General features: G+C 35.3%; 2 long non-coding RNA genes across 2 annotated transcripts; both read left to right on the top strand.

Moving 5' to 3' along the window:
* Nucleotides 1-405: 405 nt before the first annotated feature.
* On the top strand, nt 406-1,412 carry LOC103936715. Its single transcript, XR_007261104.1, has 3 exons — nt 406-824; nt 954-1,185; nt 1,286-1,412. It is a non-coding gene; the product is annotated as an uncharacterized LOC103936715 (long non-coding RNA).
* Nucleotides 1,413-2,013: 601 nt separating this feature from the next.
* On the top strand, nt 2,014-3,691 carry LOC125480835. The gene is made up of 2 exons (XR_007261102.1): nt 2,014-2,794; nt 3,489-3,691. It is a non-coding gene; the product is annotated as an uncharacterized LOC125480835 (long non-coding RNA).
* The last annotated feature ends 19,879 nt before the right edge of the window (nt 3,692-23,570 follow it).

The following is a 23,570-nucleotide window of genomic DNA, read 5'->3' as shown; positions in this document are numbered from 1 at the left end:
ACACTTAAATCACACATTGTCCTCAAGGTGTGGAAAACAAATAAAAGACATATAACAAAACTACTAAGTCCTAGAAAACATAAAACGACTATCAAAGATAAAGAAAATAACCTAAGATAAAAAGAAAAGAAAATAGAAATAGAAAACAATAAAATAAAATATAAAATAAAACAAATAAAACACAAAATAAGAGAAAAGAAAAGGGAATGGACACACCTGGGTTCGAAATGTGCCCTGGTGCTTGGAAATCATGGGACCTTGCAAGATAGATCAAGCAAAAGATAGATCAACCAGCAAAAGATAGATCAACCCAACGGGCTTCGGCATGCAAGGGAACACGCGCACCATAATAAACCTAGAACACACCTCTTTCATTTCCCATTTCTCATTTTAAGCTTGGAAACTCTCGGCCGCTTCTCTCAGAGAATATAGAGCGGCAGCTCTCATGTCTCTCCATTCTCTGTAACAAAAAAAACAAAAAAAAGTTTAACAAAAAGCTTCCGGTTATGTTTATTTTAACAAAAAACTACAATTTTAGATTAAAAAAATTAATTCTGGTACTATTTACTTTACTATTTATTTTGTCACTGTCGTTAAAACTCAAAATTTTCAAACATTTTTTTATTAGTTTTTCTAAAAACAAAACAACCTCTGCCTAGCTCTCTAGTCATTTAAATTCTTCCAATGGTTCTGGATTTGTCCAACCCAAAGCAAATACCCAGCCGTGCCTCCATAGCTGGATTTCTGTCATTTCTTCCCAAATCTCCATGTCTCTGGAAATTGAAGCTTCAATCCGTCGAATCAATGTACAAGTGCACACCAATGTAAATATCTCCTATTTCTTAAGGATTTCATGACCAAAAGTTGTATGAACTCCATTTAGAACTAGATGCATGGGCTTATTGATATGCCGAAATTCTCTGATTTGATACTTGTGTATGCTGTGTTTGCAGGTTCAACCCAGAAGTCATGCAGAAGCCCAAAAATTCATAGATCCACCCCCAAACTTAGTCTCGATCCATATCCATCGATCTGCATCTAAGCCCTCTGTCTTCAGCCAAAACAAGATATAGCTCGCTGCGATCAATCACTGCCCACATTCAAGCCATCCTTGCTGCAAATTCGTCATAGTCTCAGGTTGGCTCCCAAATCAGAAATCCAGTACTCAGAGCCAAAACCCACAAGGTAAAACTCCACTCCATCGTCCTACAATTTCATCCCCAAATCATAGATTAGGTAAAAATGTATGCCAGGATTTCTCATGCATGCTTGCTCTCTGTGCCAGAGTCTTGCAAGTGACGGTGATAGCAAAGATGAAGAATACGAGGCACAACAAACTGGAAATCTGGCGGACAAAAAACTGGTGGATTTCACGAGATCCTCAGTTTCGGAACTAAAAAGGTATAAAATATAATTTATGTAAATACCAAATCTTAATTCATTATTTGAAAACAAAGATTGAAAAAGGTTAATTTTGAATTTAAAAATAATAAAAACGAATTTAATTAAAATGATTAAAGAAATTAGCAAAGTAAAGAAAACAAAAGTAAACATTTTGAAAGCCAAATTGTAAAAATCTAGGGTTTCGCCGTCCCCTTAACAATTCTATATAGATTTACCGATTACTTATGAATTACCCATGCAACTTGGAAGGTTAGGTTTTCTTAATGCATATTCTACCTGTGGCATTCAAGCTAGAACGTATATTAAACATGCAATTTGTCTGTGGCATTCATATCAAATATAAACATGCATGACTCATTACGCTTTTTTAAAATCCTTTAAAAAACTATGCAACCCCTAAGACGTGGCATTCGACCTAGGTGAACTTACAACTATCAATCACAAGAAGCAATACTCAATCCTTCGGTGGCATTTCGACTGAATTGCATCCAATTACTTATCTAAACATCCTAATGGTTGCGAATCATTTAGACACAAAGATAGTTTAAAGCACAGTGATTAATAATTCAAAGTATACATTCATAATATCATAAACAATTAAATAAAAACTACATATTCATGCTAAGGCTCAAGCATCGCCCTAGCAAACATAAATTAGTTACGAACAATCATAAAACAAAATATTATCAAAACCATGGATAGAAAACACCTTGAAAATAAACTTGAATTGTCGAAAGCAATTCTCCAACTAGTGCGTGTGTTCTCCCTAGGGCTGGCCAAAAAGGCTTATTTATACTATTCTAAATAAAATCCTTCTAGTAAAAGGTCTTAGAATAAGACTAGGAAACTAAATAAATTGAAATAAAATAAGAAACATAATCTTAAATTGACTTGATAAATTCGCCTAGAAATTTATATAGCCTCGTTTTGGATCCAAATCAGCTTCAAAACTGACCCAATATAGCTGGATTTAAAGCTTGGACTATTCTGAACACTTTTCCAGAAGGCCACGAACCCATCTGGGTTCATCTTGGGCTCCAAAATCACAGTTTAAGCCCAGAAACGTCACTTTCCAACAACTCGTACTGCTCCTTTATTAAATCATTAGAAAATAACCGTTTGGTAGAAAAATCCAAAATTTTGATATGAATAAACCAAGAGACACACGAACGTCTGCCAATTCGAATCAATCCAAAATTCGTCAGTTTCATCATATTTTTCTCCAGAGGAAGTCGAATGTTTTTTGAAAATATAAAGCAAAATATCAAAATTCTACCAAAATAATTACCAAATTATACTAAGAGTAGGGTAAAATATATAATATAATATTGACTCATCAATCTCTCTCGTTCTCCAGGTCGCGTTCTCTCGACTCGGCAACCTTCCTCTGGTAAGCTTCACTTGTTTGAAATTTTATTATTTATTTGTTTGGGTTTTTTAATTTGGGAATGGGAGAGTCTGAGTGAAAGAGGAGAGGGAAGAGTGAAGGGATGAGGTTTGGAACGAGACATGTTTATGGGTTTGATTCAGTGGGTAAATTCCAGCAATAAAGGGATAAGGTTTGGAGGAATGGTGTCGGAAAAAGAAATTGTGGAAGGAGGGTCGACAAAATAAATTGGGGAATGAGGTCTGGGTGCTTGCAGTGGCTGGTTTCACCTTTACTGAGTGAGAATTAGGGAAAATTGATTACTTTTGCAAACTCATTGATGAGGCAATTTCATATAGGCAGTAGTATTCCGAAAGTGGTTGCAGTTGTTGCACAATTACTTGGTTGTGAACCACCTAGCTAGTTATGATTGTTTGCTACTTGTTTGTTTTGTAGTGCAGAGAAGCGAGAGATGTTCGCTACCATAAAACATCCCGAAGTCTGGCTTACTTGGTTGAAATTTATGTTTAACAAAAAACAATGAACTGAAACTATGAATTACAACTATGTGTTGAATGTTGCTTTTATTTTGTGTTTATTGAATGTTGGATTATGATTTCTTGTTGACCGCTAGATTATGACTTGTTCTTGAATGTGGGATTATGACTTCTTATTGATTGTTGGATTATGACTTGTGGAATGTTGAATTATGTATTAGGTTGCAGCTGTATATTCAATATGAACACCTCTGATGATGATGATGATGAGGAGGATTTGAAGGATAGACTAATTATATGTGTTGTAGCGAGAGTTGTTAAAACATATTATTTATTTAAAATATGTCACAAAACTCCGTGTATGAATTTTTCCCAAACATGTAATATTTGATTAATAGAAGTACTACAAGGGAATTACATGCAATGCTATAGAATGTTTAGGATGAACAAAGATGTCTTTTATTGATTATCCAATGACTTGCAAACTAATTACTGAGTGAGAGGTTCGAGGAGAATGAATGCACTAGAAATATTAGGAATGTTCTTGCATATGTTGGGACATGATATAAAAAATAGATCATCGCAAGAGAGATTTTAACATTCTGGTGAGGCTGTTAGTAGATATTTTGATGTTATATTGGATATTATGTGTAAGATGGCAATAGATATTATCACACCGATGGATTCAGAGGTTCATGGTATTCCTCAAGAAATAAGGAAAGATACAAGATACATGCCTCATTTTAACGTAAAGTTTGACTCTTCTTCTAACTTTTTTGCAAACTATAAGTGTAGGTTGACGGTTTTCTTCTATACTATTATTTTTAGGATTGTATTTGTGCCATAGATGGAGTACATGTTGATGCTTCAATACCACCTCTGGATCAAGTTCCATACATTGGTAGGAAAGGAAGGTCGACTCAAAATGTTATGGCTACATGTAATTTTAACATGTAATTCACATTTGCTTGTGCCGGATGGGAAAGCACTGCACATGATACAAGAGTATTTTTATCCGTGCTACGAAACCCAAATTTAAATTTTTTTAAGCCTCCAAATGGTAATCTTCATACTTGTTTTACCAGAATCTTCATACTTATTGTAACATTTTACATGCACGCTTTGTATAATTATTACATTATTACAAAACAAAAATTTTCAATTGTCAAAAAAATATTATTGGCAAATACAGGGTACCCACAAATGAGAGGTAATTTGGGACCTTATAAAGGTGAAAGATATCATATCCTGGCCTTGGTAGGGGTGCCGAACCAAGAGGTCATAAAGAGGTATTCAACCACATGAATTCTTTTCTTAGGAGCATCATTGAACGAACATTTGGGGTATGGAACAAAAGATGGGCAATTTTAATGGATATGCCTAATTACTCGTTCAATAAGCAAGTGAAGATTGTCATTGCTACAATGGCTCTTCATAACGACATACGGAGGTATTCTGAACGTGGTCACCATTTTTATGGCTCCAGTGACTTTTGTGAAGAGAGCGATAGTAATGATGAAGATGAAGAATACCAAAATTATCAAGTTGAAGAATCACATAAGATAGAAGTATTAAGAAATAGAATAGCAGCAAGTTTGATGAATATCTAGTTACACTGCTTTCAAGTACATCAACAATATTGTACTAATGAATCCTAGCTATTTAGCCTAAAATATTTCATATTTTCAAGTAATTTTTCGTACTAAATAATATTTAAGTTTAAGTCTATAAATATTTAAAAAAAAGTACAATATATTTAGTAATTGACCTTTATTTGTTAAGAAAATTAAACTAATAGCACATCCAGTATTGTACCTTTTTTGATCATTTAATAGTCATTACTGTTTTACATAAAAATTTACCAAACATTATAACACTGTTTTTTTTTGCTAAAAACACTTTTACAAAAAAATTTATCAAACACTCTATTGTTTTATTTTGCAATTATTTATTCTCACAGCACAGTAGAAGCAATTTTTTTTTTTTTTTTTTTATATTTTTTTATTCAAACAACAACTGTACCAAACCAACCCTTGAGTATCTTAGACACAATTCATTTTTCTTGGCCTCTCCAAGGGTTAATCATTCTATAGTTTGGAAAGGTATTCTTAAGTCATGAGACATTTTGCTTCGAGGCATCCGCTAGATTGTCGACAATGTTATGGAGCTTTTCCTTGTTTGTCTGATCAAGAGCGTCAATGTATTGATTGATTGGTCGTTAACGGTAAATAATGTGATTAGAGATCGTTGCTGGGACATTCCTAAACTTCCGTCTCTGGTTCTGGTTCATGTCGTTGATATTATTTTTGTTATTCATATCCCTTTGAAAGAAAGAAGGATTATTATGTTTGGGTCCGAGACTCCAAATCCTTCTACTAAGTTTATTGTTAAATGAGCCGCTTCCTCATTCTTGTACTAATAAGATGTTTAAGAAAATTTGGAAATTATGTACTCCGCCAAGAGTAAGAGTTTTTCTTGGCTTTTATTGATCAGACAAGGGAAGACCCAGGGGCAGGGCCTGGATTGAGCTGCTCTTACGTACCCGGGTGGAGAAATTTGATCTTAATTTCATAAATGCCAGATTTTATAAAAACTTTCAAATATGGCAAAACACATGTATAAATTTACCCAAATACCTTCAAATGCTAAAAAGGAAATTCACAAGTTCTAATGCAGAACCTGCTTTCCTTGTGTCACTGTATGCAAAGGCATTGTTCTACCTACTATCCAGAGGACAACTTCGTTCGGGAAAAACCAGAATCTTTTGGAAAGCGATATGAATATGTTTAGAGCATCCCCAATGAGGGATTTTATATGGGACTGGAAAAGTGGTGGACAGTCCAATTTAGAGCTTCAAGGAATCTTTGGAGCTCTAAAAAGGAATTCGTCACAATGAGGGGCTATATACCTTTCGGGGTTTATATGGCACTATATATTTATTTACATAGTAATTTGAATAGGCACTAAATTTATTTTTGCCTTAATTTTTCTTAAGTCAATTTTTAGGTGTGTTATCTTAAATTTTTTTTAATGAACTTTCAACCTAAAATATTCAAATTCTGACAAAGTTAGATTCCATCACTTATGCACGATTGGATTAGGTTTTTTTTATTTTATTTTTTTTTATCTCAATCTCATTTATTGGTTTGTTTCTATGAAATCAGACAAGATAAAATTTCATTTCATGACAACTATTGGATTGGATTATTTTATCTCCATCTCATCCGTTGGTTTATTTATCTGATTGACACATTCTCTGAAATCAAATAAGATAAGATTTTATTTCATAACCATCGTTGGATTGGATTATCTTATCTCAATCTTATCCATTGGTTTTTCTATCTGATTGGCATATTCTTGGAAATCAGACAAGATAAGATTTCATCTTCCACCAACCGTTAGATCAGATTTCTTTTCTCAAACTAACTTGTTGGATCGTTATCTCTAATATCATTATAATACATAAGCTTCCAATCCCTTTATTCTCAAAAACCGCTCAACCACCAAACTGTAATGGCTCAACCATAGAGTGATAACTCCTCATCTGATGAGGATAATGCTACTTTTGCAATGGCAGGGGCTATGTATAAGCACTTTCAGAGACGTTTAGATGCTGTGGAAGTGAGAACCTTAATTATATATGATAAAAACTCTCCTTTCGGTTGCAAGGTGAGCAACGTAATTATATATGAATCAAAATGCAAGTGTTGAATTGCTATATTGGTTATGAACTTCATTTTTAACTCACTACGTACCGAGTTTAAACCTTATTCCTTCCTCTAGTGTAAATTAAGGGTTCGTTTGGAAATGTTTTTAAATAACTGAAAACATTTTTGGTGAAAATATTTTTGAAACAGATAGGATCCTAGTAAAGCACTTTAAGTGCTTCCCGCAAGAAGCATACATCTGATGCTTCTTTAAAAAATGTGATTTTTGAATCCAAAATCAATTTCACAAAAAACGCTTTTAGTAATTTTAAAAAAAACACTTTCAAATGAGCTCCAAAGTTATATCACTTGTGTTGTATTCATATACATACACATATGAATCTAAATGGATTTTGGATCCAAAATCAAAATTTTACCAAAAGTGTTTTCAGTCATTTTAAAAGTATTTTCAAATGAGCTCTAAAGTCGTGATATCACTTGTATTCATATTTACAAACACATGTAGATTGATAAGGGAAAGTAATCGAAAGTTTTAATGAGTACAAATGTGGAAGTTCAATTTAATTTCTAAATTAGTTTTCTCTTTATCATACTAATATTACAATATGTATTAGTTAACAATGGTTAGTCGAGGTTATCCCATGTGACGTGTGAGGTCAGGAAAAAATAGGCGTCACACACCCTTTCTTGATTAAGATTTTGTTCCATGTAGTGAATGTGAAGTTGGACCAAAGATCATCTGCTGGGCCTCACTTTGTTCTCCAAACCAAATGAGGAAATGTCAACTTTGGTGGACGCGGGTTTAGCAATATTCTCTTTTTGTAAAAAGAGAAATTTCCAATTTTATGAATGATACCTACCCACTAAAAAGTGTAATGCCACGTTTATTACATTTCGATACTATTTTTCTAATAGAGGTAGGATCTACCATCATATATGGATCACATATCAATTAAAAATATAGTACAAATATAATATGAAAAATGTGATAAGAGTAATTTTTTATTATTTGAAAATAGGAAAACAATCCTAAATTTTTTACTCACCATTAGAAAAAAATATTTGCATGACAGATCTTTATGCTACGAAGCAAAATTCGTCATGCTAGTGTGTTTTGCGCAAAGAAAATGACCCACCGTCGTGCAAAATCGTCGAACAATGCGTGATGAAACATTTTGTCTTGCAAAAGGGCTTTGCACGACGAAATAACGACTTTGTTGCGCAAAGTGTGGGAGAAAAACGCGGGTAAGTCTTTTTTTGGTAGCAAACAAATGCGCGACGAAACTTTACCCCCGTAAATATTACACGACGAAGGTTTCGTCGCGCAAGATATGAACATTTACACCAAACGGTCAGTTTTCTGAGTTAGGAGGAATCAATGCTATTGAATGAGAGGAATCAATACTACATTTAGTGCAGGGTTTTGCACGACAAACCCTTCGTCGCGCAATGTTCTCAAACTTCCTTTAAATATACAGTTTTGCTCTCTCTATTCTTCAGAATTCGTTTTGGAAACACTGTACTTTTTTCTGGATTACAATTCTTGTTGTTATTTAAATTTGTGTATGATGGTAGATTCAGGTGCTTGTTCATCAAACAAAATCGAGGAGATAAAGACACACTTGATCGATGAGTTAGAAGTTTGTGTTAATTTATTAGTTAAATAATAATTATTTTCGTTAAATATATTATATTAGTGAAATTTATAATTTATTAATTTTTGCATAACAACCTGATTGGGACATTGAGAAAAGTGATCCAAATCTGATGAAGTGCATCGACAACATATTCAAATCTTCTTTCTGGGAGTGGAAGTTTGGTGTTGAATGTGAGGCAAAATTGAACGAATACCTGAACCACCAACGACGGAATAGAATTGTAGTTTTATTTTTCTTTTATCAATTACTGTACCTAATTAAATTCACCAAAGAAATTTATTCTGTTTAAAACTCATTTTATAAACAATTTTTTTTTTTTAAATTTAAAAATGGTTTGCTTGATGAAACATTTCGTCGTCCCTATTTACACGCGCGACGACATAGATAAATCTTACAATAAGGGAAGCTTCATCCCTTAAAACTTTATGCGACAAAGCTTGCCTTCATCACTCTTCTCTTGTGCCATCAAAGCCTTCGCCCTTTTAAACTTCATGTGACGACTAGTAGTTCCTCGTGTAAGAAAGTTTGTGCGACGAATATGCTTCGTCCCCTTGTACTTAATGTGACGAATTCTCTTTTGCGCGATGATTGTTTTTCTCTTTGTCGCAGAATATTTTTCTTTATGAGCCTTGCGCGACAAATTGTGGGCGATGAAGTATTCGTCGTGTGTCATTTTAGACGGTGAAAATCTTTTTTACGTGACGATTTTTATTTCGTCGCAAAAACTATTTTATGTAGTAGTGACTTTAAAAATCTAATACACAAAATAGCACATAAGAATTAACAAAAAATAAAAGGAAATTGCTAACTTTTTCAACAGGAAAAGGTCCCAAAAGTTAATTGAATATGGACCATATACTTTTCATGGAAAATTAGGATTTGGTTGTGGCCTTTGGGAGGCATAATCATATTCACACCGCAAAGTTGTTTTCTTTTGATAACTGTAAAGCTGATCAAGTCGGCAATGCGAGTGTCGCGCACTATTATATGAATCTATATCATCTTGTTTCTGCCTATATATATGTATGGAAGTAAACGTATTCGAATGCATATTTCGGGCATTGTATTTGTATATAAAAGTCTCAGAGTGTTTGCATCAAGCAGAAGAGATCGGAATGCAGCCAAGGATGACTTGCCGGCTTTTACAGTATCTTGCTCTAATCAGCAGAGTCTTGCCGGCAAGTTGTTCTTGGCTACATTTAGCTCTCTTCCTCTAATGTCAGCCTCTGAGATTTGGGAAGTTAGAGGAAAGTCTTTGAACTTAGAATAACCAAAACACACTCTCTCCCTCTCTCTCCATTCGTAACCTTTTTAGTTGCTTCATGTGTACTTCATTGCTTGTATCCTTGCTCCGAGCCCTCCTAAAAAGATTTTTAATCTTAGAGACGTATATGTGAGATGCAAAATTACTTATATAATTTTAGAGAGTAAAGTTAGTTTTAGGCCAATGCATAAATAAATGAGATGTAAATTTTAATTTTCATGCGTTAACTTGTTTTTTTTGTGTGTGTGTGTGTGCGTTTTTTTTTTTTTTTTTTTTTTTTGATAATTTATTTATTTTACCTATATATATATATATATATATATATATTTTTTTTTTTTTTTTGTTTTGGGAACAAATCAAATAATTTTTTTTGAAACTTGGAGAGCGGTTGAGAAGGATTTCAGAATACCTGGGATGTCCTTGGGTGATATGCTTTCATTCGCAGCTAGAAAGCCTGCAAACTGCCCGAGCAATGTTGTCTGGTTACTGTTGGCATGTCTGCTTCATTGATCAGAGTTGCTAGATTGGCAATGAAATTCAACATCTCCTCAGAGGTTGAAGAAGCAACGAAGTTTGATATGTGAGGTGAGTTGTAGGGGCCCTTTGAGGAACCCTTGTGATCTCTAAAAAACTTGGGCTTTAATTCTGGGGATTGGATCCTCTCCTGAGCTAATGGAGAGGATCCTTCTCATCAATCATCTTGGGCCGTTGGATTTTTACCTTTAAAGGGACCTCCCTATTTGTAGTCGTTGGATAAAAATCCAACGGTCCAGGATGATTGATGAGGAGGATCCTCTCCATTAGCTCAGGAGAGGATCCAAATCTTTAATTCTGGATGGAGGATCCAACACCTGTCTATTGAATGACCACCAGCATTACAGTGGCTACATTTCAAGTTCAGTCGCTTTCTTTTGTAACTTCTCTCCTCAACTAATTTATAATTGAAAGCATAGGCCCTTACTTCAGGCAAGTTGGTCTTGACCCTCTATTCATCACCTTGCTGCGGACTTCCTCCCTTTGAACGGTAGCACAGATGCTCGAGAATTATGGAAGGTCATGGTTAATGAGAATGTGACTTCGAAGGTCCTCAAATTCTAAGCTTAAGCTAGCCAATAGTTGGAATATTTCATCTTCCTCAGCCCTTTTCAACGCCAGCGAAGTTTCTTGAGTTCGGACACACGAGCTGCATTATTCAGGTTTCCATACATCTCTTTAAGATTATTCCGAAGATTCATGGATGATTCGGCATAGCTGAAGATCTTAGCAATCGTTCACTCAATAGAGTTAAGCAGCCAGTAGGTTTTGACAATTTTGAAGAGTGAAACATCGAAGATGATTGATATTGGGAAGGACCTGGCTCCCATTCTCATACACTCCTATCCCCTCCTATTTGTGCGGTTATGATTAAACCACGTCAACATTTTATATCATTATTATTTTTTGTCTTATTATCTCTATAAAAAAATTAATATAAAATGTTGATTTGGTTTAACTGTGACCACACAAAATAGAAAAAAATGAGAATGTATGAAAACTGGAAGGGCAGAGAATGTATGGAAACTGGAAATTGGGAAAGCTCTGCATTTTGATGCCTCCATTGCTTACATGGGTTGTGACGACATGTTGATAGTACGAGATGCTTAATTATATTCTCTCTCTGACCAACTTTATAGGATTACAGTAATCAAAAGAAAATATATCCCATTCTAGTTGTTTTATACATAACCTTTCTCCTCCTCTGTATACAAGATCAAACTAAGGCTTAGCACAAGATTTTTTGGCACACCTCACATCCACTGCATGAAGAATAATAGAAATTTTAATGCGATGTGTTCATATACAAATAAGTTTGCCAAGAAGAAAGTTAAATCTAATTTGAAAGTTAGTAAATTCAACCTCCTCTTCTCTCACGTGGACCACACATTTTAGTGAGCCACACGTGTAGGAATCCTTTATTGACATGTTGAAAATAACGCCAACCTATTTGAATGTTCAACAAATCAGAATTTATTGGAGCTAATGGCTCTTCTTGAATGCCCAACAAGAATTAGCACCAATCTTTTCAAAAGCTTGGCTAGAATAAACGTTTCTTTTCGAAAGTTTGAATGTTAAATAATAATTCTCAAAACTAACGCCTATCGAAAGGTCAACTAAACTATCTCTAATCTTTTTGAAAACCCAAGTGGAACTAACGTTTGTTTTTTTGGAAGCCCGATAACTAAATCTCTTAATATGTTGGAACTAACGCTTCCTTTCCAAAGTCTAATTGAAACTAAGGCTAGTCTTTTCGCAAACCCATCTAGAACTATTGCCTGTTTTCAATAGTCTCAACTACCAAATCTCTTTTTTACTTCAATTCTTTTTCTTTTTCATCCGAACCTTTTTTTTTTACCTTTTTTCTCTCGCACAGTGATACTCAAAGATTACCACTACAACTTTGTTTAAAAAAAAAAAAAAAAAAATTAGCACTAAAACCATTTTTCATCCTTTTTTTTCTTTTTCTTTTCTTCCTTCATAGCAGCGGAAAAAAAAAACCACAACACTTTTTCCTTTTGTTCAGATCAGTTCCCTTCCACCACGAGACACCCGGCAGCAACAAGACATACTTCTTTTGGGGGTAATTGAATATTAATCCTTTGATAAGATTGGAATTCAATTAAAACCTAATGTGAGATTAAATATTAATTATAGTCCTTTGACTAGATATCCACATCAGCATTTATATTTAAATTAATAATTAATTGTTATTAGATACTTAAATACGTTTTTTCATTCCCAAAATGCCCATATTAAATATTTGATTTTTTTTGTCAAATTAAAATTTTGATTTATTGATTTGCTCCAGATTTTTTCCCATCATCCTTGACTTCCTCTATTAATAAATACACTTGAATGGAAAACCATAACAAAAAAATTAGTGAAACGTTAAGAAAAAAATTGCAAAATACGTAGTCTATCATTATGCAAGTTACATAGTAATGAGTATGTACCAAATAATTATAAAATGATTGTATCTAAAAATATGTACCGCAGTATGTGTACCGAAATATATGTATTGAAGTATGTGCACTAAAGATGTGCACCTAAGTATGTGTACTGAAGTATACAAATGTATTGAAATATAGTACCGAAACATAAGTACCGAAATATATGTACGGAAGCATGTGTCCTGAAGTATATGTGCCGAAATATGTGCACCGAAGTATATAAATGTATCAAAATATAGTACCGAAACATGTGCATCGAAATATATTTACCGAAGCATGTGTCCCAAATATATGTACTGAAGCATGTATACCGAAATATATGTACCGAAACATGTGTGTCGAAATATATGTACAAAGTATATGTACCATGATGTATGTACCTGTATAGTTCTCAAAAGTATAATGTACCTATACGAAAAAGGCTTCTTATTGAGATTACTATTGTTGTGAAATGGAAAACCAAATGGAAAAAGGCTTCATATATTTAGGTATAACAATCACCAAAATGGAAAGTTTCATTCAGATTAATAGAATTTTCTGAGGCAATTCAAACTAGAAGATGCAAAATCAAAATTCATAAAGTCCAAGTTTTCGGAGACTGAAGGGGAGTTTTTTGATGGAGATAATGTGAGCCTTTGGCTGATGCCATGGAGAGGAGTGGTGGTCATGACTCATTATGGAGCAGTATAGGTGGCTGGAGGGAGGGATGGAGGGAGGGAGGGAGGGAGAGAGAGAGAGAGAGAGAGGGAGGGAGAGAGAGAGAGAGAGAGAGAGTGAGGATCATCACCTTATATCAAATCCTGCAACATCTCAAATGAGTAATAAATTAAATGCAAATATTTGGATTTCAAATGAGTAATAAATTTTGCAACATTTCTCATAAAATCAATTATTGTTCACACAGGGATAGAATTGGAAGAAAGAAAAACATAAAATCAAATTAAAATGGGTAAATATGACGTGGAATATATATGATGACATGTAAACCAGATCAAAAGACTAAATACTCAAACCAAATAAAATTGTTAATTAAATCAAATCTCTATAAATATTTTCCTTTATATTTTCAAACACAAAGTCCCTCTTTCCCAAATATAGGGTTCACTCCCAACACACCCCTTTCATGGTGGTGAGTTTTCAAGCCTAACATATGATATTGAGAATGAATCCTACATTGATGAGAGCATGGACCTTTCTTGTGTATAAGTAATTGGGCTATTCCTCATATTGCCAATTGGTTTGATGGTGGAGTCTCATCTTTCTTCATGGTATCATAGTGGGTTGTCTCATGTGTGTACTCCACGTTACTCCATTTATATTGTTCACGTGTTGGGGTTGAAAATGCGCCACATGTGAGGGGATGTATTGAGAATGAATCCCACATTGATGGGAGGAGGGACCTTGCTTTTGCTTATAAGTAATTGGGCTGCTCCCCATATTGCCAATTAGTTTTATGGTGGAACGCCAACTTTCTTCACGTGAACAACCCAAATTAGGTGATGTGAAGCACGTGTGGCCGTTGGGTTTCACACATGGAAAAACATACTTTGATACCATGAAGGGAGTTGAGGTTCTACTATAAAACCAATTAACAATATGGTGAATAACTCAACTACTTATAAGCACATGCAAAGGTCTTCTTCTTCTGACGCAAAATTCATGATAGGATTTATACCACCTGTGAAAATAGGGTTAGAAACTCCTAAAAATACTTGCAAGAGAATAAGGATATTGTAATATAAACGGCTCAAGTAAGATGGTTCTCCACGAGGTTTGATATGAATAATTTGTTGTTAAAACCAATTCTTGGTTAACTATTCAACACAAGATTCAGAAAGATTTGAAATTATGAATTAAAGTAAAAAAGGTAGAAAAATAAATAATTAAAATTGACTTTAATAAAAATCTGCGGTAAGAAGAAAAGCAAATAATTTTGCAAAAATCAAATGTAAAATGTACTAAGATTTAGCCGTCACCATTAACAATCCTATGCAATTGTACCGATTACTTATGAGTTAACACATGCAAACTTTGAAGGTTAGGTTTTCTTAAAGCGTATTCTACTTGTGGAATTCAAGTTAGAACGTGTATTAAATATACAATCCGTCTGTGACATTTAAATCAAATCTAAACATGTAAGATTCATTAAGTTATATGAAAACCTAACAATGCAACCCTTAAGAGTGCGGCATTCACCTTAAGTGAACTTACAATTATCAATCACAAGAAGCCTTAATCCATTTTAGGGTGATATTTCAACAGAAATTACATCCAATTACTTATCTAAACATCCAAATGGTAACTAAGCAATAAGACATATAGACAGTTTAAACACAGTGAGTAATAATTCAAAGCATGCATGCATAACATCACAGGTAAATTGAAAAGAATCTATATTCATACTAAAACTCGTGGCCTCGCCTTAGCAAAAGAGAATAGTTACGCATAATAATAATTGAAAAACAAAATATTATCAAGAAGAAAAAATAGAAAACACCCGTGTAGCAAAATTACAAAATCCAGTCAGTGAGAGGCTCTAACTAAGGTTCAACTGCATATATAATGTAGAAAACAAAGTCCTACCTAAATCAGACTTTGGATTGCAGAGAAAATCTCTATTTTGATCAACCAAATCAGCTTAGATTTGGCCCCAAAATGTCTCTTTTTAAAGCTTGACGCGTCCTCTTCAAGTCTGAGAAGGAACCTTCCTCTAAAAATGCCGTCTTGACTAACTAGATGCCGAAAACGTCCCAAAATGTTAATCTCAGAAAACTACGCAGTCAACCTTCTTTTATTCGCCACACTCAAATGGCATGGAATTAAATTTGGAATTTTGACATGATTATCTTTAAAGACTCACAAATCGAATCCAATTATAATTACTCCAAAATTCCTCTGTTTCACATGTGCTGCAATTAAAATAGAATAAAGTATCAACATTCTACCAAAATAACCAATAATTATAACTAAAGTTAGAGTAGAGATATAGAATAATATTGACTCATCAATTCACATTCAACACTCTTCTTAATGACTTAGCATTATATGTTTCCGTTCGAAGTTTGACGGTTTGTATTTAGCTAGATAGTTTATTTCTCATCAAATAAACCTAAAGAAATCACATTTTATGTACCACAGTTAAGTAAACCACCTTAATTATGTGATTGGTGTGCCCACTAAATTGAAAAATTAATAGATCCTTTCAAGAAATTCATACTTGATTATTCAATTCCTCGAACCGAACCATATCTAAGCATGCATTTAAAGAAAGCAATCCAAAATTTAGGAATATAATATCGTCAGTTTGGAAAGCACTAGTAACATAGGAATTTTATAGCTTAACTCCAAATCTGACTAACTGTAGGCACTTGATTATTTCATGCATGAAGTAGAACTAATATAGGGCTCTTTTGGATGTGTTTTTAAAATGGTTAAAAGTTGTTAGAGAAAATATTTTTTGGGTTCTAAAAGCACTTTAAATGCTTTCTGCAAGAAGCATCGGTTATGTGCTTCTTCTAGAAAGCACCTTAAGTACTTTTCTAGGATTTACTTACATTTTTACTAAAGATTGGTTTCAAAAACATTTTCACCAAAAGCGTTTTCAGTCATTTTAAAAGCACATCCAAACAAGCTCATTGACACACTCCGACCGAGATCAGGGCGTGCTGGCCGTCACACAGAGGTGACGTAACCATGTGCACGTGCGGAAGCTAATAAAATAGTAATATAAAAAGTACGAATAATTAAAAACTAGCATACAAAGTACTAAACAAGTGCTAGCGTAAGTGAGATACAAGTTCAGAGCAAGACTATAGCAGTCCAAAAGAAAAGATGCGACAATAGTACACCCGAAGGTGACCCTACGCTGGTGAGTATCTGTCAGAAAAGCCGGGAGAACCCTCTGGGAAACCACCGAAACTGCTAAGCAACTAGAACCTGGAGGGGCGCAAAACAAAAGCGTGAGTGGGCAAAAACAATTCTTTTCTAAAACCATTTAGTAAAATACATTCTAACCCCTCGCCGTAAAACCTGTATACTTCCCAGAAAATGAACATATATACGTATGTATATAGATGTGCCAAACATGCTCAAGGGTATGCCAATCATGCTAAAAAATATGCCATGTCGAAACCTCATAATGGAAATGCAAGTGCTTAGGTATAAATCATAACAATAACATGTAATCTGGCAGCCGGAGTCACCTAATGTGACCTGTACGGCTGCGTATAGAGCTCAAATCTCAAAACTCAATAACTGAACATGCCCACGAGTCGGAACCACCTAAAGTGGTCTGTACGAAAGGCCTGGGTGTAACATATATATACGCTCTAGTGCTACGATCACGTGAAGGCTGTGCGAATAATCGCGGGTCACCTACGAGTCGGAACCACCTAATGTGGTCTGTACGACAGGACTGTGCACCTAACTTGGATCCAAGCTGAGCGTGTGGTGCGGGAGGTGAACATCACGTGAAGGACTGTGCCCTACTCTGGGCGGGAGCACTAATACCGGGGGTGCAGGTTATGAGCTCTCTAAGCATCTCAAACTATTACTGAATGTAAATATGAATACCACTTACCTGGCACTTACCTGTGCGTCCACAACACCCAATATGCATATGTATATATATACGCAACTACTAATGCATGTGATGATGCATAAAGAATAATAATATGATGCATGGCATAACACAAATAATCCTTTTTAAACCATTTCTGGGAATATAAATGTATATAGGTATATACGGAAAACCAAAAGCCCACTCACTGGTAAGTGGAAGGGTCGTAGCCCCCCTGCCTCGAGTGACCACGCTCGTCCTCGGGGTACGTATCACCTATACGCGAAACAACTATAAAAACGTTAATTTAAAAGCACATAACCAACTTCTCGTAATAACTTCTCATACATTGCTCAAATTGGACAAATGAATATACCAACGTGCTCTACACAACCTCAGGAACACAACCAAATTTTTAGAAAAAATTTCCTCCGCCGCACGCGCCAGCCACGCGCAGGCACGTGCCTGGCACGCTGACGGCGTCAACTGACGCCGTGAGGAATATTCCGTTAGTTCTAACGGATTCCGTCAACGGCGTCAGGAATATTCCGTCAGATTTGACGGAATATTCCGTCACCTTCTCCGGCGCCGGAAACTGGAAAAATTTTCTAACTTCGTTTTCTCTCTCGTTTCTCAACCATTTTTCACGTTTCTTGAACCAAATTGAAGCCCTAGACTAGTAGAACCACGTTATACAAGTTTCAAGGGCTAAAAATCACTAGATCATACCTGTCCACACAAAGCAAAACCGGCCAACTTCGAACCAGGCTATTTCGACGTCCAAATTCATCCAACTAAGTACTCCGAGGCTCCTTGTGACACCACCAAGCTACCTATGAGCTTAAAAAACCCGAAAACGTACTACAAGAAGTTTGCATGAATAGTACTCAAATCGGACCACCTCGAATCGACGTGAAAACGTTAGAGTTCTCACCTGAAAATGGTATGGTTGCACTCGCACGGGCCTCACGAGTTCGAAAATGTACTTGGTTCCTTCGATCTGTGAACGTTTGAGTGAGTTGTGTGTTTGTCCGTACGTTTATGGTGAATGGGAAGGGAGAGAGAGACACGGGACAGAGACAGAGAAAGGGATAGAGACAGAGAGACAGTAAAGGTGAGAGTGTGTGTGTGTGTGGCCCAGCACCTGCCAACACCACACCAAGTAACCAAAAACATGACGAAAACAAACTAGGGGCAAATTTGTAATTTCACACGTACGTTAACATGAATTTTGGGACGGGATGTCACACTCATAGTTTGCAGTCTGATTTTGTAAACTGACTTACCATAATGTTGAGGTAAATCGATTTTTTTTTTACAAAATAATGAACCACTTCTTTTAAAAGTATTTTATTTAGACAGACAATTATAGAAAAATAATGCTTAACTTCAACTATGTACAAGTGTAGCTTTGGAGAGCACTGGTAACTCAAAATTAAGTTTAACAGCAAATTACAGGTTCACAGACGTCGTAATTCCTTGCCTCCAGCTGTTAACAGATTGCAGAGATATGGAGAAAGGTCCACTCAAGTTAGCTTTTCTCGTTGTGCTCTTGATTGCTGCATATTGTGAAATACTCGTCACAAATACCTTTTTTTTATTCAATGTAAAGGAGAGTTGAAACCTTGAACTAGCCAACTGTAACTATTTTCATTCACTCTCACGGTCTCACCACTTGCGCTAACTGAAAGACCCGCTTCTCTCAAACAAATTCACCAAATTCGAAATTTTATACTGCATATGCCTTAATTAAGAGAATTTTCTATGATCCTAAAGTGTTAGTGGCATGGCAATTAAGAAAAAGGATGCTAGGGTTCTCTGAAGACTGGTGGAGGCGCCGACGCCGCATAGGGCTGAGCATCCTGGTACGAATTCGGCTCTGGTCCCTGCTTCTTGCTCTAATTTGCATTTTAGTTAAAGTAGATAGGCTAATTAATTGGTTGAAAGTTAATTGGAGAATAGATAATTGCTGTTATTTAGTTCAGTTTTGCAATTTAGCTAATCGCTCTAGCGTAAATGCTTTGTTCAATGATAACTGTGGGTGGGCTGAAGGTATTCGTGCAATTTACAATCCAATTGCAGCTTCGTGTCTAATTAGGTTGTAGTAAGGATTTTTCCACTAGCTACTTATCGATGGTGGATCTTGGGGAGTGGAGCTCAGAGGCAAATAATCAAGGTTGTAACCAATTACTGGAGGTCGAAGAGCTCCCATGTGTTTCCTACTTCCAATTTAAACTGGGTTTTTGGGCATCCAAAGATTTGGGTGCCGAGGAAGGTAACTGGAGAAAATTAAAATATGGGGTACATTTTTTTGGTTATTGTGGGATGTCTACAAGTGAATTAAGGCATTTGCATTTGTTTCAAATGCGATTCGGGTTGGCTGTGATTCAATTAAATGGTGCCTTAGAAAGCCGTGCTTGCAGGTTTCTAGAGCTTAATTGCTCAATCCCTTGCAAATATATGGGATTTGTAGCTTATCTGATGTTCAATAAATTTGGGGAACATGAGATAGAAGCCTATGTGAGAGTTCATGTGCTATGCGGGCTATCTGGGGAACAAGTAAAGATGCTGAGCGCTGAAGGAGTGAAGATCTTTGGGAGCGATGATGAAGTTGGTTTTCATGAAATCCTGATTTGGCATTAAATCAACATGCCTAAACTAAAACAAGAATCAAACAAGGATTAGGATATCTTGGACACAAGATATTTGGATTTGTGTTTCCTAGTTGGTTTGGGATTTGGTTTTAGTATGGGATTTGGTTTCCTATATTCTTGAGCCTTTGTGTAAACCTATGACATCTACTAATATAAACAGATGGATGTGGGATAGAGTTTCGTGTGTGAGAGTTTTGAGAAGCATAAGTTTATATACTTGAGAACACTTTGTCTTTGTGAGTTCTCTTGTATTTGTTGGTAATCAATAAAGAGAGGTACTCCTATATTGGAGGAACTCTAAAATCGTTGTGTTTTCTTTATTGCTTGATTGTTTTTGGTTTAGTTTACAACAATCCTTACCTTAGTCTGTCAAGTGTGGGTTACAAGAGCGGGGCTGGTAGAGGACTGGAGAAGGATCGAGAAGGTTGCTGACTAAATGCAAGCGGTGAGTACTAGGTGTTATAGTTTATGGTTTGATAATAAGTATAGTTCTTTGTTTGCTTACCCTTTAATTAGGCATAATAAGCTTAATATTGTTTGGTTTTATTGGGATAATATGCTAATAAATAATCAACCATGGATTGATTTTACAGGTAAGGTGTTAACATCTACTGTTGTGAGAATTATGTGAGCTGGAACTTGGCTTGTTTAAATATGATTACTAGTAATTGTATGCTTAATTGCCAGGATGTAGGGATTCAAGTAGGAAGTAGGATTATGGGGGAGGGAAATAGGCTTGTGGGGGATGTTGTGGCTACATTAGTCTGACTAAAGAAATAGATTAATGAAGCGCATGACGTGGAATTACAGGGGTCTTGGAAGACCCGATTTTAAGAGTAATTTTAATTTTTTGTGTTCTAGTTTTAAGGTGGACCTTTTTTGTTTAATGAAATAGATGTGGTGAAGGTCCATGGAAACTTTTATAGAAGGTTTTTTGTGATAAGATGGTTAGCTGTAGCCCTGCTGGTACGGCTAGTGGTCTATGTTTAGTCTGGAACTCGTCCAAGGTTGTAGTCAATGTTATCACGTCGACTGCTCGTTATTTTCATTGTTTAGTGAACGATCCTTGTTCTAATCAAGATCAGTTTTTTACGTTTGTGTATGCTTTTCCTAAAGAGCAGTTACAACTGGAATTATGGGAGGATATCCTTAAGCTAGATCCAAAGGATAAACCGTGGTGCCTAATGGGTGATTTCAATAATATAGTGGGCATAACTGAGAAGAAAGATGGTTGCCAATCTACAACGTCGTATATGACCACGTTCATTAGTTTTTTAAACAGAGGAAGTCTTTTATCTCTAAATGCTTCTAGTGTCCCTTTTACTTGGTGCAACAACCAAGCTGATAACAGCAGAATACATGAGAGACTTGATAATTCGTATTGGTTAAATGAGAACCCGGATTATAACCTGCATAACAACCCAATTTATGGGTCGGACCATGGACCTATTCTCTTAACTTACATCTTAAAAAATTAGTATAAGGATAATTATCCCTTTAGATTTGAAGTTATATGGCTTCTTCATCCTGATTTTAAGGATTTTGTTAAGAATGCTTGGCGATGCAATGGAGTGTTTGGCCCCAATGACACTTTTAGGGCATGTGTTGGGACTTTCAAGTACCTAGTTAAAGGTTGGAATGAAACAACTTTTGGTAATTTAAAAGAAACCATCATGAAGAATCAAAATGTTGATTCAGAGATAGATTTAGAAATAAAGCTTAGTGAGGAACTTAATTCAATTCTTCGACAAGAAGAAATCATGTGGATGCAGAAAGCTAAAGTAAATTGGTTGCAATTATGTGATAAGAACACAATGTATTTCCAAACGATGGCAACTGTTCGAAAAAAAGAAAAATGAAATTAAAAAGATTAAGGATAGTTGTGGGTTTCGGTGGAATGAGGGTGAGGGTCTGGAACAGGTTTTTGTGCAGGATTTTAAACTAGGGTTTTCTTGTGATAGTTCCCCAGCTTTCGTAGACATCTCTTCTATTGTTGATATTATTAATCCTTGTATTGACAATCATCATAATGAACTTTTACTCAAGCCTGTTGAGGATATTGAAATATGGGATGTAGTTAAAAACATTGGTGAAAGTTTTTATCATGAATGTTGGGATACAATCAAAGATTCGGTGAGTGCAATGGTTAAGGATTTCTTTGAAAATAGTACTAGCTTGAGACTTATTGATCATACCAACATTGCCCTCATTCCAAAAGTGGAAAATCCTAAGTAATTATAGGCCAATTAGTCTTTGCAATGTGAGCTATAAAATAATCACGAAAATCATCATTAAAAGGTTAAAGCTGATAGGATTAAATGCACACCACAAAGTAGCACACAAATGTCCTATTAATTTTCCTTATTAACAATAATATTTGTCAATTGTAGCATATGAAAATAAGGGTCCTTCCCGCAGAAGATTGTTTTATCTAACTACTTAAAATGTCACAAAAACTGGGCTGCTGTCCCTACTGACCAGCCACCGAAAAATAATTATTAGACTGACTTACACTTATCTAAAGTCTACAAAATTTTATATGCAGATACTAGACACACAGAGCTACACTCACACAAATTTTTGGGATTTTTGGAGTTGATTTTCTATTTAAATTAAATCAAACAAAAACAGAACAGAGACAGATTTTTGAGTAGTTCGCAAATTAAGAAGAACGAGTTAGGGGAATTGCTATCCACCACCAAATAATCATGCAAACATGTTATGTTTCATTCAAATTCCTTCTATTTCCGGATGAAGATGCTCAAGTTGGCTCAATGTTAGAACCCAACCTATTACTCTTTCTAATGTAATATGTTAAGAGAATGGCGTTTTCAACTTAACTTAGTCCCTAACATGCAATCTAGAATGGTGTGTTCATAGATTTAACAGGTAGAAATCATTAAGAACGAAAAGAGTTTGAGTCATCACGAGGCATCGTAAGTACTGGCGTTGTCTTACTTATCCTAGAAATTGGTTCACATGTTAATCGCAATTAACAAGTACTACTCTAGAACATATGTAGGCCCTCATTCGACAAGGGCAGACACACACATATTCATAGCATTAGAATCCTAGATATGCTTACTAAGTATGCATCCGTAGAAAACACAAAAAGAATTCATCAATGAGACAAGTAGTGAACCAATTTTCATCCATTCGTAAAAGTAATTCAAATGAAATGTCATAACAAACTTACAATCATATTCGGGGCTTCAAAACAGCCACTAACTACTAAGAATTAGTTACACATAATTATCAAATTAAACCAAAAGAAAGACATGAGTTTGAGAAGATAAAACCGAGAGAAGAGAATGCCAAGATTTCCTCCTTCCTTTCCTTCCTTCCCTAACGCAGCAGCCTTGCCTTTTTTCCTTGCTTCCTTCCTTTTTTTTCTATCTTTTTTTTTTCACACTTTTTCTCCCACTTTGCTGCAACTTGTAGGTCTTTTCTTCTTTTCTGCTGCCACAGTTTTTTCTCCATAACTCACCCCACTAATAGCCATTTAGTGATGACA

The sequence above is a fragment of a genome, unplaced genomic scaffold, assembly GCF_019419815.1.
Source record: "Pyrus x bretschneideri cultivar Hongxiangsu unplaced genomic scaffold, Pyrus_bretschneideri_v1 Contig36, whole genome shotgun sequence".
NCBI classification, from domain to species: Eukaryota; Viridiplantae; Streptophyta; class Magnoliopsida; order Rosales; family Rosaceae; genus Pyrus; species Pyrus x bretschneideri.
Note: the sequence above shows the minus strand (reverse complement) of the source record. Positions and strands in the feature narration are given on the sequence as shown.